At 41.9% G+C, this 16248-nt stretch overlaps 1 protein-coding gene across 1 annotated transcript in view; it reads left to right on the plus strand.

The window, feature by feature from the left end:
- The first annotated feature begins 495 nt into the window (after positions 1-495).
- LOC132815425 (tyrosine-protein kinase SRK3-like) overlaps positions 496-16248 on the plus strand; it is a 64801-nt gene continuing 49048 nt past the window's right edge. The window contains exon 1 of the mRNA XM_060824347.1: positions 496-532. The gene's annotated coding sequence lies outside the window, so the exon portion shown is untranslated. The remainder of the gene's footprint in view (positions 533-16248) is intronic.

Below are 16248 nucleotides of genomic sequence, written 5' to 3' on the forward strand. Positions count from 1 at the left end.
AGGATCAGTGTGGACACAATGGGTTGAATGGCCTGCTACCACACTGTAGGGATTTGATGATTCAAATCCATGGTTAACTAATAAAGACAAAGATATTCTCAAAAGAAAAAGCATGCAATCATACAAATTGCAGATCAGAAGTTTGACCAGAATATTAAAATTATTAGAAAAGAATGATTCATGATAAACAAGTTGGGAAAATTACAGTACAGGGGAAATCCAGCATGAAGTATATTAAAAAAAAGTTTCTACAGATAGTGAAAATAGCAAAACAGCTAACACAATGGTTGTTGGTCCTATAGAAAATGAGTCTGAGGATTTATTCATGGAAAACAAGGAGCTGCCAGATGAACAGCATCAGTCTTTATTATACAGAGTATACGTAGCATTACAGAAATAACTATAAATCAGGAAACAGCTGAGAGGGAGCAACTGAGGAAAATCACAATCAGCAGAGAAGTGCTACAGAGTAAATTATTGGAGTTGCGAGTTTATACATTGATTGATTTCATCCTGGAGTCTGAAAAAAATGGTGAGTTGGATAGTCAACTGGTTAATTTAAATAGGTTAAAAATGGTTTTAATTTTCCAAAACGTGCTAGATTAAGGGAAGGTTCCATTAAATTAAAAAGCAACAAATGTAGCCCTGTATTCAAAAAAGGGAGGGAGACAGAAAGCAGGAAACTATTAGCCAGTTAGCTTAACATCGGTCAGGGAAATGGTGTTAGAACCTAATATTAAGTATGTTATAGCACATACATGGATCCAAGACAATCAATGTGAGTTTATGAAAGGGAAATACTGTTTAATCAACTTTTTGGACTTCTTTGAGAAAACAACATGAGGCATTTGATAAGGTCATATCAAAGTTTATTGGGGAAAGTAAGATTTCGTGGTATTGTGAACAATTGATATGAATAAAAGATTGGCTAGCTATCAGGGTATGGATAATAGGCATAAATGTATCACCTTCTTATTGATAAAATGTAATGACCAAAGTGCTGCAGGAATTAATGTTGAGGTCTCAACTTATTACAATTCATACGAGTGCAGGTTCATAGCTCTTTGAAAGTGGAGTTGCAGGTAGATAGGATAGTGAAGAAGGCGTTTGGTATGCTTTCCTTTATTGGTGAGAGTCCTGAGTACAGGAGTTGGGAGATCATGTTGTGGCTGTGCAGGACATTGGTTAGGCCACTGTTGGAATATTGCATGCAATTCTGGTCTCCTTCCTATCGGAAAGATGTTGTGAAACTTGAAAGGGATCAGAAAAGATTTACAAGGATGTTGCCAGGTTTGGAGGATTTGAGCTTTAGGTGGAGGCTGAACAGGCTGGGGCTGTTTTCCCTGGAACGTCAGAGGCTGAGGGCTAACCTTATAGAGGTTTACAAAATTACGAGGGGCATAAATAGATAAAGTCTTTTCCCTGGGATCAGGGAGTCCAGAACCAGAGACTATAGGTTTAGGGTGAGAGGGGAAAGATATAAAAGAGACCTAAGGGGCAACTTTTTCACGCAGAGGGTGATACGTGTATGGAATGAGCTGCCAGAGGATGTGGTGGAGGCTGGTACAATTGCAACATTTAAGAGGCATTTGGATGGGTACATGAATAGGAAGGGTTTGGAGGGATATGGGCCGGGTGCTGGCAGGTGGGTCTAGATTGGGTTGGGATATCTGGTCGACATGAATAGGTTGGACTGAAGGGTCTGTTTCCATGCTGTACATCTCTATGACTCTATGACTCTAAATGACTTGGGTGAAAAAGCTAGAGAATGGTTGCTAAATTTTCCAAAGGCTCAAAAATAGGTAAGAAAGTAAGTTGTGAAGAGAACATAAAGAAGTTACAAAGGGGTATAGTTAGGCTCAGTGAGTGCCCTGGAGTGCATAGGATTTGTTATGAAGAAAAGTTGGACAGTTTAGGGTTGTATCTGCTGGAGCGTAGAAGAGTACAAAATAACTTGATGGAAATATGTAGGATCTATGACAGGTTGAATGTCGAGAATATAGGATTCCAGCATCTGCAGTTGTTTGTTCCTAAATTTGTTTAATCAACTATCTCATCTCTTTGAGGAATGCCTATTCTGAAGAAGTTTTGCTCTTCCCTCTGACAGGAATTCCGGTTGTCCCTTTCACCGTGTACATTTCTGTTGCTCTCTGTTTCACTGCTGGTGTTTGGCAAGGTGTTGGCTGAAATTTGCTTTCATCACCGTGTTTCCTTCCTCAGCTACTGCCAAAAACTCAAACTTAGTCTGCATGGATTCTAACTCAAGTTTCATCCTGTGTATTTTGAATCAACCTGGAATTACAAGTATCTCCAGGACATGCAACATTTCTCAGACTGCTGTTCCTGCTAGATCCTATGATCCGCAATCCAACATCTGTGCCAGCGTATGTGCATACTTGACTCCACTCTGCAGCAACATCAACTAACCATCTCTCAAAGCTGCACTGGTCCCCAGTTTCACTTCATCCTTCCCCTCATCTGTCTCCTCAACAAAAGACTTTTTCTTCTTTCTTACAAACATCAAGACTTGCAAACTCCAGCAACTTCTGGACTCCAACATCAGTTCTACAGACCACCCCTCCGCACCTACCCCTTTCCAGCCCTCAGATGCCATCACTTTTCATTGCCCTCAGGCTACTCCCTCTAACCCCAGCACTTGCCATGTTTTCACCAAACCTCCTGATGCTTTCCCTCTCTGATGCTGAACCTACTGTCCTTTGCAAAAGACTCAGCTTCATACCTTTACCCCCCACCCCAACCTTAATGAATTTCAGGATGTTCTGTTGAACTGTTCTCCTGCTGCCTCCGTCTCTGCGCTCACTTCTTCAATCAGGATACCCCCCCACCCCCCATTCCACTGATCACCCACCTTCAGTGTTCACCCTCCACTTGAGCCCTTCCCCTATCCTCTTACCTGCCCTCAACCTTTTTGTTCAAAACTGCTGACGTGACGTCAGCCATCTCAATTTCTCTGCTCCTCTCTCTCACTCTAACCTGTCCCCTTCTGAAATTGCTGCACCTCTCTCTCTTAGGTCCAACCCTAACTTTGTTATCAAACCAGCTGACAAAAGCAGTGCTGTAAAAGTCTGATACACTGATCTTTATCTTGCGGAGGCTCAACGTTTGCTCTTAGACACTTCTTCCTACCACCCCCTGGACCATGACCCCACATTCAAACATTAAGCCATTGTTAAGATTAGAGTGGTGCTGGAAAAGCACAGCAGATCAGGCAGCATCTGAGGAGCAGCAGGAAAATCGAGCCCTCCCTGAAACGTTGATTTTCCTGCTCTTTGGCTGCTGCCTGACTTGCTATGCTTTTCCAGCACCACTCTAATCTTGACTCTGATCTTCAGCATCTGCAGTCCTCACAGGATTGTCACTGACCTCATTACCTCTAGAGAATATCCTTCCCAATGCTTCCAACCTAGTAGTCTCCCTGAACAGCTCGCTTCTACCTTCTTCCCAAAATCCACAAACCAGTCTGTTCCGGTAGGGCCATTGTATTAGCCTGTTCCCACCCTACCCATCTCATTTTCTCCTACCTTGAATCCATCCTCTCTCCACTTGTCCAGCTATATCCACGATTTCTCTGATGCCCTCCAGCAGATTGGCGAGGTGAGAGCAGACGGGGTTGGGACATGTGGGCTTGGGGGCAGGTGGCAGCAGACGCGGTTGTGGCTGGGCAGGCAGGGGTGCGGGGATGGGAGAGGACGAGGTGGGGGGTGGACTGGGACCAGACAGGATTGGGGGGGGGGGGAGCGCAGATGGTAGTGGGTGGGGGCGATAGGGTCGTGCACGTATTGTGCTTTTGGTTAGTCTCCCAAACGGGGAGCAGACATCACATAAAATTCCGAGTCCCAGAGGAAGTCAATTAACTGAATAATCAATAAACCGAAAGAAATAGTGCCCGCTCGTCTCGTTCGGATAATTGCGGTTCCTCTGTACCTCCATTCCTGACCAGGATGGTCTGAGAGCTCACTTCTTCCTTGACCAGAGGCCTGAACAATCCCCATCAACCACTACTCTCCCATGCCGAGCTGAATTTGTTCTTTCACTGAACAATTTCTCCTTTAATTCATCTCATTTCTGCCAAGTCAAAGGAATGACTATGGTTGTCTGCTTGGGTCCCCGTTATGCCCTGCCTCTTTATGGGGTACATGGAACGATTCTTGTTCTGATCTTGCACTGACCCCCCCCCTCCCATAACTCTTTTTCTGGTACACTGATGACTGCTTCAGTGCCACTTCATGCTCCTGCAGGACCTTGAAAACTTCATTCACTTTGCCTCCAACTTCCATCCTTCTATAACTTTCATTTCTGACACCTCTCTCCCTTAACTTCACTTCTCTGTCTCCATTTCGGGAAATTAACTGTCCACTGCCATCCACTATAAAGTTACTGACTCCCATAGCAACCTTCACTATAGCTCGTCACACTCCACGTCCTGTAACCTTCCATCCCATTCCCCTAGTTCCTTCGCCTACGTCGTATCTCTTCAGAAGATGCCACTTTCCAAAACAGTGCTGCTAAAGTGACTTCCTTCTTCCATGACCTTGGTTTCCCGCTCACTGTGTTTGACAAGGCCCTCAACCACATCTGACCTATCACCCATGCTCCTGTCCTCGTCCCTTCCCATCACTCACAACTTTGTGATCAGGTTTCCATTCACCTCACTTTTCATCCAACCAGCTTCAGCATTCAAAGAATTATTCTCCGCCATTTCAGACAACTCCAACAGAATGCCACTTCCAAACACATCTTCCCCTCACTCTCCCTGTCTGCATTTTGAGGAATCGTTCTCTCCAGGACATTCTTGCTCATTCCACAACCCCCTCTCCATGGTACCTTCAGATGAATCTGCAGAAGGTGCAACAACTACCCCTTCATCCCCTTCCTCCTCAACATCTAAGGCCAGTTTTTCCAGGTGAAGCAGCATTTCACCTGTACCTTCTCCAGTCTTGTCTATTGTATTCACTGCATCCAGTGTGGCCTACTCTACATTGGGGTAACCAAATGCCAACTCCAGTCTGTGCACAAACAAGACCCAGACCTTCCCATAGCCAGTCATTTTAAAATAGCATCCTGCTCACATACCCACATATCTGTCCTCAGCATGCTGCAGTGTTCCAGTGAATCACAGTGCAAACTGGATGAACAACATCTCCTCTTCAGCCTAACCACTTTACAGCCTTCTGGATATAATATTGAGTTCAACACCTCTAAATTGTGAATATTTCTTCCTTTTCTTTTAGCATGTTTCCATATCCTCCCCTCCCCCCACATCCCACTTAATCTCCTTTGTGTCTGGCAGGAGACACATCACTGTTCTACCATCCTCAATTCCAATCACTTAATCTGAACTCTCAACATCTTTTCTTCACCGGCACCCTATACCCACTACCCCTAGTGCCCCCCCCACCCTCAAAGAACTGGAGCATAAATGCTGTCGCCTCCACACTTTACTTCAGCTCTGATGAAGAGTCATCTAGACGTGCAATGTTAGCTTGCTCTCTCTGCACGGGTGTTGTTGGACCCGTTGTGATCCCTGGCATGTATTGTCCTCAGTCCGGATGCACAGAATTATTCCACTTACAGCAGAATCCAGAACTGGTGGCATCTCTGTTTAAGAATAAGGGTTTTCCATTTAAGACAGTGATGAAGAGAAATTTATTTAAGACCATAAGACATAGGAGTGGAAGTAAGGCCATTCGGCCCATCGAGTCCACTCCACCATTCAATCATGGCTGATGGGCATTTCAATTCCACTTACCAGCATTCTCCCCGTAACCCTTAATTCCTCGAGTCATCAAGAATTTATCAATCTCTGCCTTGAAGACATTTAGCGTCCCAGCCTCCACTGCACTCTGCGGCAATGAATTTACACAGAGGGGTAGGAATATTGGAATCTCAGTTACTCGAAATGTGGTGGAATCAGAGTTTTTGAATATTTTTAAGACAAATGTTGATAAATTCTTTATAAATAAGAGCATGGAAGGCTTTTGTGATTTAATGCAAATTTGGAGCAATCGGCTCACCTCGGTGAGGGGTGGAGCACATTCCCGGGTACTAGTCACCTGCTCCTGTTCCTAATTCATATGATTGATTATTTGATGATTGGACTTCTCTCTTAAAGGCTGGAAATGCTAGCATCTATTCATTTGCTGCTCCATCAAAAATTAGGTTAGGGTCCAGTAACCAGTTGAGATGCCCCACCACCAACCCATTGGCTTTTGTTTGGTGTACAGAACCTCAAGCACCAGATAAATCCCTGGCCCATAGCATTTTGCTGAAGCATCTTGTCATGCCGTGTGTCAGACTTTGACTGTGGACATTCCTATGAAATGTCTTGAGACATTTTACCACATTAACTATGTTGTATCGTTGTCACTGTTTCCTTGAGCAGTGTGCAGTTGGGCAAGTCAGAATTGTGGAACTGTAGAGATAAATATTTTGAAACCATCATTTCAGGAAATAACCACAATGCAGATCTCTGTTTTTTTTTATCAGTGTGTAGTTCCGGGCTGTCTGCTAACCCTTACAAAAGGTATTTATAATGTGCATTTTGTAACACATAATCACAAAAAATTTGTGATAGAATTATGACTTAACTTCTTGATAATATATTAAAATATACAGTTAATGGTGTTGTCCCTGCCTGTAGTTTTTTAAATGGATATTTTCCAAGAAGACATAATACTCCATAATCTATGAAATAATGCAGAAATTATGTAACTGTGTTTTCATTTATAGAAAGCATACTGATCTGAGACTGCACCTGATCATATGACCACAAAGCCAGCCCCAAATTTGTGCTCTTTATGAAAGTATGTCAAACACACTGTCACATTCCTTGTTCTTTGGAGCTCACCTAATCAAAGGAACTCAGATTGTTTAAGTTAGCCTCCTCTTTTTGAAGAAGAGGTTCTGACTACAATAACTGTCAGTGAAGATTATGGAATATAGCAGACAGAGCAGAAACTACAAGGTTTTTGCATGCTCTGTTGGCGGTTTTGCTGGAGGTGATTGGCAGGAAGATGGGAAATGTTTTATTTATGTGTGTGAGGAAGATAATCAATCAGACTGCCCTACGCAAGTAGACAAAGGTCACAGAATGTGTAAACGCCAAATGCAGGATGCAGCTGAAATGCCGAAAAAAATTTAATGGCTTCACGAGAGTAGCTAAGGTAAATCTTCTAGTTTGTATGTTTTATCCCACTCCTCCCAGGCATACACTACCTGTTGCCCCAGCATATACAACCCCATCCCCCAATAACCAGCAATCTTCAGAAATCACTATGGCACACTTTATGAACCACCCTATCTTGATCATCAATAAAGTGACATTAACAGAACTACAAAGCAGAACTTTCTTCGGAATTCCCTACTTGCTGATACAGTTTTGAGTTCTGCCAGGGCCACTCAGATCCTGACCCCATTACAGCTATGGTCCAAAAATGAACAAAAAGGCTGAATTCCAAAGCTGAGGGAAATGTGACTGCCCATAACAACAAGGCAACATTTGATCAAGTGTGGCATCATGGAGTTCCATGGAGAGACTGGGAATCAGGAGGGAAACTCAGTGCTGACTGGAACCCTGCATGGCACAAAGCAAGTTAGCTGGTGAGCATTCATCACAGTCTGAGAACTTCAAAGCAGGATTTTCCTCAGCGCAGGTATACAGAGGAACCTCGATTATCCAAAGGACACGGATGGGGAGTATTTTGTTTGGTTAATCAAATTCCGGATAATTGAATGCTGGATAACATAGTTTAGCCAAGCACAGGGCCATTGTGATCTTGAAAGATAATCCAATATTCGGGTAATCGAATGTCTCTATAGGTAGTTTATAACCAACCTATTCAGAGATGGAATGACACACCACTGGAGCAGGTGGGACCTGAGCCCGGGCCTCTCCAGACTCAGAGGTAGATTTATCATAACTGCACAAGAAATGTCCCTAACTTTCCTCTGTATCTTGTCCTGAGCCCAACCATCTTCAGTTTGCTTCATCAATGTTCACATGATGTGCTGGCATTTTGGATGAACTGCTGAATTTAGTCCCATGCTGCCGGTTTCTTACTTTAGCCAGGTAAATTAATCTGGTACATGTACCTGCCTAATTGTTTTTGTGAACAAACTTGCAAAAACTAATCCATTCTCTTTTCAGGTGATGATTTTCTAATCTTTGCAACCCTTTGTGAGAAATAATTCATCCTTATTTTCCATTTGATTACTTTTCTGATTATTTAAATCTACCTCCCTTGGCTAACAACCCTTTTGCAAGAGGAAACCAATTTTCTAACATGTTCCATCAAAATCCCTTATAACTTTGATTATTTTTACTAGGCCTACTCTTAACCTTCCCTGCTCCATGGAGAAGATGCAGTCACATGGTGCAATGATGATGGAAAGCAGGGCAGAACAATTAAATTTGAATAGTTTTAGTAAAGAGTTGGCAGACAGATTTTGGCCCTCATTCTGTACCATAACTTTCTAAAGCTTGATATAAATCTAATTCTCCTGACAAGAAACGGGCAGATTTCTATCAGCTTCCTAATTTGTTCTCAACATATGGGTTAGGTTAGAGGAAGGACTGATGATTCGCTGTCTGGGATAACATATGTTTCAATGAAAATAAACAGATCTCAGGATTTATACGGCAACAAATTGAGTTTGATCTTGTTTTCTTGTAGCTGCTGTCACATTGTGACTATTGTTTGTGTTATGTCCTTCCAGAAATAACACTGCAATGTTATTCCATTCTGTTACCATCACAGTAATTTCTGGCAGATTTCTGTTTCTGTCAGTTACATATTGAAAATTGATGGACCCAAAGAACCTAATCACAGTGAGTTTTAATTCTCCATGGAGACCTAACCACATTAGCTGCTACAGCCAGTGAAAAGGTAGATTAAAAAGAGGGTTAAATGAAATGATGGTAGGTAAATGGGATTATGGGTGAGGACAGATCAAGGATTTCGGATTTGTGATTTAACCGGTGAGAAGGTTTCATTGTCTAATGTTATTAAGACACAATGCAAGACTTACTAATAGAAAACTAACACAATTATAGCTCTTTTGTTGCTTTATTGGCAAGATATTCCTGTCATTTTAATTACATTAAGCATCATTCAGCAAGGCAGTTAAGTAAAAGAAGTATTCACTACTGCTGTTTAATAATTCTAAAGTAAGCATGAGGGAATCCACAGGTGATAGCCCCTAAGCATGGGGTCTAGGACAAATGGGCATGTGTTACTTGCACAATGTGATGCAGCCGGTTCACCAACTTCTTGTTACTATAGATTATAGTGATCAGGTAGTGCGAAGCATGGTACTTACTAACAACTGTACACATGACAGAGAGAAGGAGAAAGTGAGGACTGCAGATGCTGGAGATCAGAGCTGAAAATGTGTTGCTGGAAAAGCACAGCAGGTCAGGCAGCATCCAAGGAGCAGGAGATTCGACGTTTCATGCATAAGCCGAAATTCGACGTTTCCTGAAGAGGGGCTTATGCCCGAAACGTCGAATCTCCTGTTCCTTGGGTGCTGCCTGACCTGCTGCGCTTTTCCAGCAACACATGACAGAGAGACCCAAAATTATAAGAGGTTAATGCCATTTGAAACAAGCCTGCATAAAACAAGTCTGTGACTTAATATAATGTGTGTTGGCTAATATATTGTGGCTAAAGCAGGTATTGGAAGTTGTTCTAAAACTGATTCTGAACTGCGAAATACAGAAGGATGGAACATCATTGCACACAGAAAACTTCAAGTCTTGGATATTGTGCTGGAAGTTCCAGTAGGGATGATGGAAAGGAGGAGTGATATCATGTGTCTGCAAAGAGCCAGGCATTGTTCCATTAGCAAGTTCAGAAAATATTCATGGTGTTCAACATTCTGAGGACCTAGCTGCCATCTGACAAATGCTATATGAACTCACATGAACACATAAGATTTGTGAAAGAATCTGCAAATGTGATATCCTAGCAACAGTGCATTAGCTTCACTCATTGCTCAGTTCCCACAGCTCTACCAGTCTGCAAACAAAACTATATCAATTAGGAGATAGCAGACATTCACCTTCACTTCATCCTCACACACGTAGAGTTACTGCAAGTACATACCCACATCTCATAGTGTACACATATTACTAGATATTGAGGCAACCCACACACACACACACAGACACACACACACAACTCTCTTTCTCTCTGCAGGACATACAACATGGAGGCTGCCGTGGAATTATTTCTTCAATACCTCAAGATAACAACTGTGGTAAAAGTCCATTCATGTCAGGTGAAAGAACATTCTGATTACACATGAGTTACAACTTTAATTCATAGAATCATACAGTACAGAAGAGGCCCTTTGGCCCGTCGAGATGTTTCACCAAAAAACTGTCAACACCATTCCTACTTTCAAGCACTCAGCTCATAGTCTTGAATGTTATGACACTTCATTTACTCATTCAAGTAATTTTTAGAAGTTGTGAAACTTCCTCACTCAACAACCCTCTGAGCAAACGCATTTCAGGCCCCCACTATCCCCAGGTGAAAAGGTTTTCCCTCAAATTACCTCTAAACCTCCTGCTTTTTACTTCAGGATTATGGTCCTTTTTTTTATTGACCCCACAATTAAAGAGAATACCTGTTTTCTAGTCTCCCTATCCATGTCCCTCATAATTTTGCACACCTCTAGCAGCTCCCTTCTCAAACTTCTCTGGTTTAAAGAAAAGAGCCTGAGCTTATCCAGCCTCATGGCAAAGTGGAAATTCTCCATTCCCAACAAAGTCCTGTTGAATTTCCTTTGCATTCCCTCAAGTACAATCATAATATTTCTACAATGCGGTGTCCAGAATAACAAGCAGAATTCCAACTGGAGCTGAACAAAGTTCTGGGAGAAAGTGAGGACTGCAAATGCTGGAGATCAGAGTTAAAAATTGCAGTGCTGGAAAAGCACAGCCAGTCAGGCAGCATCTGAGGAGCAGGAGAATCAACATTTCAAGCACAAGCTCTTCCTGATGAAGAGCTCTTCTGGTCCTCAGATGTTGCCTGACAGGCTGTGCTTTACCAACACCACACTTTTTAACCCTAACCAAAATTCTGTACCATTTCAACATGACCTCCCTACTTTTATAATCTATGCCACAACTGATAAAGACAAGCATTCCATGTGCCTTCTTAAATACCCTACTAACCTGTCCTGACACTTTCAGGGATCTGTGGATAAACATCCCAAGGTGCCCCTGTTCCTCTGAGCTTCCTAGTGTCTTGCCATTTCTTGAGTGTTCCCTTGTCTTGTTCTCTCTTCCAAAGTTTCACACTTCACATTTAACAAGGTGAAATTCCAGGCATCACTGATCTGCTTATCTGACCAATCTGGTTATATTCTCCTGCGACCTAAGAGCTTCCTCCTCACTGCCAACCATCTGGCCGGTCTTTGTGTCATCCACAAACTTACTTATCATCAGACCCATACTTTCACTTACATCATTTATGAATATCACAAATCAATACTGGACCCGTCATCAATCTCTATGATACAACCACTGCAAAGAGTGCTCCAACCCAACAAACAGCCTTTTATCAACACCATCTGACTTCTATCACTGAGCCAATTTTGGATTCATCTTGCCATGTTACCCTGGATCCCATGTGGCACCTTATCAAAGGCTTTGCTGAAATCCATATAAACCACATCAATTGCACTATCTTCATCCAAATACTCAGTCATCTCCATGAAGTATTCCACCAGATTTGTTCGGCATAACGTCCTTCTGACAAAACCATGCTGACTATTCCTGATCACACCTTGCCTCTCTAAATGGGAATTAATTTTCTCGTTCACTATTTTCTCCAATAATTCATTGATCTATACTTTCCTCATCTATCACTACTGCTTTTCTTGTAAAGTTGAACCACATTAGTTGTCCTCCTATCCTCTGGCACTTTTCTGTGGCCAGAGAAAATTTAAAAATTTGGTTCAACAAACTACAACACAACCTACCAGATCTCAGATGTGCACACTTGTAAATCCACCAAAACCTCTAATATCTCCTCACTTCTTTTATCAATCTGCCCACAAACTTCACAGTCTGTCTCCTTGATTTCCACACATGCATCCTCCCTTTCTTGAGAAAAGACAGATATGAGGTATTTATTTAAATGTGCCACTGTTCTCCAGCTTCATGTTCAGATTGACCTCATGGTCCCTACTTTGTCTCTGGTTATTCACTTTCCCTTGATATACTTGTAAAATACCTTGGGATATTCTCATGCCCCTCTTTGCTCTCCTAATTGCTTTCTTAAATTCACCCCCTGCAGTTCTATACTCCCTGGGACCTCCATTAGTTTGCTCCCTTTGTATCTGTCATTTCTCTTTTCCTTTTTATTCAGTCCTGAATATTCCTAGACATCTATGGTTCTCTGGACTGGGAAAATGTTGGAGCTGTGGTTGAGATACATGGAGAAGTGTGTATAAAAGGTAAGAGCTGAGGATCTGGGCTGACTTACTTGAAAGTCAGAGCCTGTGGGGGAAGTTCATAGTGAGTTTACATCTGAGAATAAATTCACTCATCCTGAAAGAAGAAAAGAAATTCAGATTGAAATTACAAAAAATCAGTGAGCAGATTGGCTATTAAGGGAACAAGTTTAAGGAACTCTCCCTAACTTGCAGTTATTTTAAAGAAGTGCAAAGCTATTTAGGGATAATTTGAACTTGTAAGATGAAGGAAGTATAAGGGATTAGGCATGTCACTGAGCAGCTGCAGGGCATCCTGAAACAAGAGGGTGATAAGACAGAGGTCAAGGTACATATTGATAAAGGTGGAATGAGTGGTGAGGTCTTGCATCAAGCGTTCAGGGAACTGGGCAATAGTTTAAGAAGCATCACAAAGTTTATAATCTCGGGTATACTATTGATGCCACAAGTTAACAAGTACAGAAATAGGGGAATATAGCAGATGAATGCGTGGCTCAAGAATTCATGCAGGAGAAGAGAGGGTTACATTCCTGGATCACTGGAACTGTTTCTAGAGAAGGTGGGACCTTTCCAAATGAGGTGGTCTGCATCTGAACCAGACTGGCAACAACATCCTTGTGGGAGAGTTTGCTAGTGCTGTGTGAGGTGTCTAAACTAGTTCGGTGGGGACAGGGGAACAATATGTTAATTCAGTTGTGACACAGCATGCTCTATGAAGGAGGCAAGATAGAAGGTGATCAGGCGTGTGATGCCTGAACAAAGTAAAGTAAGGCTGGATGCCCTCTACTTTAATATCTGGTGTATTACAGGTAAGGCAGCATCTAAGGAGCAGGAGAATTGAGCAGGAAAAAAGGCCTTCACCAGGAGCAAGCCTCATTCCTGATGAAGGGCTTATGCCCGAAACTTCGATTCTCCTGCTTCTCAGTTGCTGCCTGACTGCTGTGCTTTTCCAGCACCACACTCTCAACTCTGATCTCCAGCATCTGTGGTCCTCACTTTCTCCTTATCAGATCAATTAAGGTGACCGTGATATTGTCGCCATCACAGAGACATGATTGAGGAATAGACAAGGCTGGCACAGGGTTTAGGATCTTCAGACAAGAGAGGCAAAAGTTCAAAAGTGGAAGTTTTGTTGTATTATTAATTAGGGACTTAGTTACTATGGTGAAGAGGGATCTTAGAAGATTTGTCAAATGAGGCTTTGTAGATAAAACATAGGAATAAAAAGAGGACATTCATACTGTTAAGCATATACTATTGGTGGAAAAACAGTCAACAGTCAATTGAAGAGCAGATATGTACTCAGTTCATATTGGCATGTAAAATTAATAATAGGACATATTTTCTTAGGGGATATCAACAACTCCAATATTAACTGGGAGAATCATACTATAAAGGATTTCTAGGGGGTAGATTTCTTGAAATGTACACTGTTGAAAAGTGAAAGGTGGGTAAACGTACCCTGACTAAACTGGACCAGTTTGCAGTCACACCTTTTAACTCTGGCACATTACGCAGTGAGGGACAAGGGGACAATAATCAAGGGAAGGTTCAACACAACATTATCGAACACTTCATCAAGGAATTATAATTATTTCAGTCTGTTGTACTTTAATATAGGTCTATCAAACTCCAGCAATCTCTTCACACAACTTTTCAGTAAACTGTCTTAAATCTCTAAGTGAACAGTCTCAAATCTACTTTTGACACACTTCAGAGAATTCACGACACCATATCCACAGGACTGTACCACTATATTTGAACTGTATGCCTGAAAGAACTGATAATACTCCTTGATAAGGCTGAGATACAGGCTGTTCCTCAGACTTTGATGGTTGGCTAATGATTCAGGATCTTGTGATTGTCGATTTGGCCTTCTCCTCTCATCTAGGTCCGGTCTTTGAGGTGTCTCACTGAGGTGGTCTCTCTGGGTCTGGTCAGCCTGGTTGTGCTCCCCATGAGGTACTAGGAGCTGTGCAGTTTGTAACCAGTCGAAGGTGCTCTCTGAAGGCACTGTTGATGAAGCTCCAAGAAGCAGTGTGAGCTGTGACTCCAATTTGCCCGTTTTATCACCCTGATCACGTCTTTCTCGAAGATTCTAAAATCTGTGTCCTGTGTCCAATGCTAGCATTAAATGGGGGGCAGGAAGATCCGATAAGGGGACTACCTTCTATTTTTAGATGTGACAGAACATGGTTTTGAACTGTCCTTGACACACAATGCCCCTAGCCTCCTACTGAGCAGTATGCCACCAAGCAGGTTCACGGGAGACATCAACAACAGTTCATTCTGAGAAATGGCCATTAGCACAGGGTCAGGCAGCTCCAGGCCTATCTGATTTCAACAGGACTTTGATTGTCCAAGTTCTGGTTGCATGAATAATGTCTGGTTCAGCTCTGCAATTTGCAATTTGCATAGTCCAGTTACATTTAAGCTTGGCTTCCCCATTTTGAGATCTTATCTATGGGCATGAAAAATATCAATATTTCTGAAATAATCCTGGAGGTCATCGGTTACCTGACCACATTCCTTTCTGTTCATTCAGTGAGCATCAAGTGAGTTGGATTGCAGTTGCCAAAGTCATTACGCAGGTAACCACCAGGTTTCCAGACAAAGGAACACTAACACTAATCTACGCTATCTTATAATAATACTGTTAATGAAATAACAATGGAAAAGAATAATGAAGGAAAACATTCATTAATCGATTCTGAAATATTGCACAAATAACTATGTACATGGTAATGCAGAATCTGGAGAGCGACGGTTATTTATTTACAAGTTGTTTGGGATATTATACACAAGAAATTAAGGTACCTGATGTTGGCTGAGCAGGAATCTCTGCTCATGCCTGTTCAGCATTGATTGTACATTCAGGAACTTAGTGAGTTCCCTTTTCCAATGAAAAATTTTACTGCCAGGAGGTTATAAACATTGAAGCAAATAAAATGCAGAACACACTGAGGTGTGATAGCAGGTGAACCCAAAAGGATTTGTATATTTAAACGAGTCATCCTATCAATCGTTGTCTTCAATTTCTTTAATGCTTTTTTATATTTTCTGTTTGTTGGATTATAATCATGATTTTTTTTGTACATTAGTCAATGTGTCTGGAATGTTTATAATTTTCCTGGTAAAACTTCAATATCAGCATCAAATTTTTCCAGATAATCTCCTAAAATCTGTCAGAGTTCATAACTGTTGTTAACAAAGATCTCATTTCTCCTGTGTATGTCTATGAATTCAATGAGGCCTGCACTGGTATGTGGGGCCTAAGGCAGACAACACTGGTGAAGGGTCTGTATCGATAATATGTTTCGGATGTTGTGATACAGTGTTTTCCCTCACTGCTGTACATTACTCAGGTGATGTAAGTGTCCAGGCCAAGATTTCTATGGTACTGTTTAACTTGATGTTTGTCCAAATAAACCACACAAGACATGTTCCTCTGCATACATTGGATAGGGCACACAATTACTTATTTGGTTTGCTAACATTTATCAAGAGTGGTACCTCTAAGCCTTTTTCAAGCATACACAGTATTCTAATGACATTCCCTCTCAGATAACAATGATATTTTCAACCTCAAAGTAGTTTACCTGATTGTTGCATCTACAAATTATGGCATGGTCTGGTTGGACTTGGCCACTGTGGCAACAGAGAACTGCATGTAGCCCAGCTGGTTCTCTCTGGGTTTGACTGGTCTCTCGAAGGTGAAGTAAACAATAACAAGAAGGGCTGTCTGCTATTTGCCACTTGATTCCT

This window comes from Hemiscyllium ocellatum, chromosome 4 (genome assembly GCF_020745735.1).
Source record: "Hemiscyllium ocellatum isolate sHemOce1 chromosome 4, sHemOce1.pat.X.cur, whole genome shotgun sequence".
Taxonomy (NCBI): domain Eukaryota; kingdom Metazoa; phylum Chordata; class Chondrichthyes; order Orectolobiformes; family Hemiscylliidae; genus Hemiscyllium; species Hemiscyllium ocellatum.